General features: G+C 54.0%; 2 non-coding genes across 2 annotated transcripts in view; both read right to left on the bottom strand.

Annotated features, from left to right (window-relative positions):
- LOC126333445 (large subunit ribosomal RNA) overlaps positions 1-82 on the bottom strand; it is a 4,222-nt gene extending 4,140 nt beyond the window's left edge. Inside the window, exon 1 of the ribosomal RNA XR_007564209.1 lies at positions 1-82. This exon is cut by the window's left edge and continues 4,140 nt beyond it. This is a non-coding gene — a ribosomal RNA (large subunit ribosomal RNA).
- Positions 83-270: 188 nt separating this feature from the next.
- LOC126333442 (5.8S ribosomal RNA) lies at positions 271-425 on the bottom strand. The gene has a single exon (XR_007564206.1). It is a non-coding gene; the product is annotated as a 5.8S ribosomal RNA (ribosomal RNA).
- Between the last annotated feature and the right edge of the window lie 2,075 nt (positions 426-2,500).

The raw sequence follows: 2,500 nt of genomic DNA, 5'->3' as shown, positions 1-2,500 counted from the left end.
TGGGGGAATCCTTGTTAGTTTCTTTTCCTCCGCTTAGTAATATGCTTAAATTCAGCGGGTAGTCTCGCCTGCTCTGAGGTCGTTGTACGAGGTGTCGCACGCCACACCGCCAGCCGGCTGTGCACGCTACCGAGAAAGTACCGGTATGCGAACCGCCAGGCGACGGGCGCGCATCGCACGTTTAAGGAGACGCGGCCGGCCACACAGGCGACCACGACACTCCCACGTCTCCGAAGCGGGACAAACGCCGCGCGCTTCAGTATACGTAGCCGACCCTCAGCCAGACGTGGCCCGGGAACGGAATCCATGGACCGCAATGTGCGTTCGAAACGTCGATGTTCATGTGTCCTGCAGTTCACATGTCGACGCGCAATTTGCTGCGTTCTTCATCGACCCACGAGCCGAGTGATCCACCGTCCTGGGTGATCTTTTCCTTTTCAGTCTCCCACTGTCTCTTTCAAGACAGTAGCATTTGCGGGACTGAGGCGTCTGACGGCCCCTGTTCCACTATTTTTTTTGTGTCCAACGGCCTCACAGCCGATGGGCGTCGTACGGCTCCACACCGGAGCGGACAGGCACTCGGGCGAACGTCATTCAAAACCGGCGCCAGGCGCCAGGTACCGCAGGCCAGCCGCTCCAGAGCTTCAGCGCTCGTACCACACAACAACAACACTTCCGCTAGTTTTGAGAGGCACGCGTGGTTCCGCACGCGGCGCACGGCCACTGCCGTACAGGTAGCGTGTTGCGCGACACGACACGCACATCGAAAGACATGCAGTCTAGTCGGTAATGATCCTTCCGCAGGTTCACCTACGGAAACCTTGTTACGACTTTTACTTCCTCTAAATGATCAAGTTTGGTCATCTTTCCGGTAGCATCGGCAACGACAGAGTCGATGCCGCGTACCAGTCCGAAGACCTCACTAAATCATTCAATCGGTAGTAGCGACGGGCGGTGTGTACAAAGGGCAGGGACGTAATCAACGCGAGCTTATGACTCGCGCTTACTGGGAATTCCTCGTTCATGGGGAACAATTGCAAGCCCCAATCCCTAGCACGAAGGAGGTTCAGCGGGTTACCCCGACCTTTCGGCCTAGGAAGACACGCTGATTCCTTCAGTGTAGCGCGCGTGCGGCCCAGAACATCTAAGGGCATCACAGACCTGTTATTGCTCAATCTCGTGCGGCTAGAAGCCGCCTGTCCCTCTAAGAAGAAAAGTAATCGCTGACAGCACGAAGGATGTCACGCGACTAGTTAGCAGGCTAGAGTCTCGTTCGTTATCGGAATTAACCAGACAAATCGCTCCACCAACTAAGAACGGCCATGCACCACCACCCACCGAATCAAGAAAGAGCTATCAATCTGTCAATCCTTCCGGTGTCCGGGCCTGGTGAGGTTTCCCGTGTTGAGTCAAATTAAGCCGCAGGCTCCACTCCTGGTGGTGCCCTTCCGTCAATTCCTTTAAGTTTCAGCTTTGCAACCATACTTCCCCCGGAACCCAAAAGCTTTGGTTTCCCGGAGGCTGCCCGCCGAGTCATCGGAGGAACTGCGGCGGATCGCTGGCTGGCATCGTTTATGGTTAGAACTAGGGCGGTATCTGATCGCCTTCGAACCTCTAACTTTCGTTCTTGATTAATGAAAACATACTTGGCAAATGCTTTCGCTTCTGTTCGTCTTGCGACGATCCAAGAATTTCACCTCTAACGTCGCAATACGAATGCCCCCGCCTGTCCCTATTAATCATTACCTCGGGTTCCGAAAACCAACAAAATAGAACCGAGGTCCTATTCCATTATTCCATGCACACAGTATTCAGGCGGGCTTGCCTGCTTTAAGCACTCTAATTTGTTCAAAGTAAACGTGCCGGCCCACCGAGACACTCAACAAAGAGCACCCTGGTAGGATTTAAACGGGGTCCGCCTCGGGACGCGAAAGCACCCCTTCGGCTCGCCCCACCGGCAGGACGTCCCACGATACATGCCAGTTAAACACCGACGGGCGGTGAACCAACAGCGTGGGACACAAATCCAACTACGAGCTTTTTAACCGCAACAACTTTAATATACGCTATTGGAGCTGGAATTACCGCGGCTGCTGGCACCAGACTTGCCCTCCAATAGATACTCGTTAAAGGATTTAAAGTGTACTCATTCCGATTACGGGGCCTCGGATGAGTCCCGTATCGTTATTTTTCGTCACTACCTCCCCGTGCCGGGAGTGGGTAATTTGCGCGCCTGCTGCCTTCCTTGGATGTGGTAGCCGTTTCTCAGGCTCCCTCTCCGGAATCGAACCCTGATTCCCCGTTACCCGTTACAACCATGGTAGGCGCAGAACCTACCATCGACAGTTGATAAGGCAGACATTTGAAAGATGCGTCGCCGGTACGAGGACCGTGCGATCAGCCCAAAGTTATTCAGAGTCACCAAGGCAAACGGACCAGACAAGCCAATCCGATTGGTTTTGATCTAATAAAAGCGTCCCTTCAACACGCGATCTAGTGT

The sequence above is a fragment of the Schistocerca gregaria genome, unplaced genomic scaffold (genome assembly GCF_023897955.1).
Source record: "Schistocerca gregaria isolate iqSchGreg1 unplaced genomic scaffold, iqSchGreg1.2 ptg001594l, whole genome shotgun sequence".
NCBI classification, from domain to species: Eukaryota; Metazoa; Arthropoda; class Insecta; order Orthoptera; family Acrididae; genus Schistocerca; species Schistocerca gregaria.
Note: the sequence above shows the minus strand (reverse complement) of the source record. Positions and strands in the feature narration are given on the sequence as shown.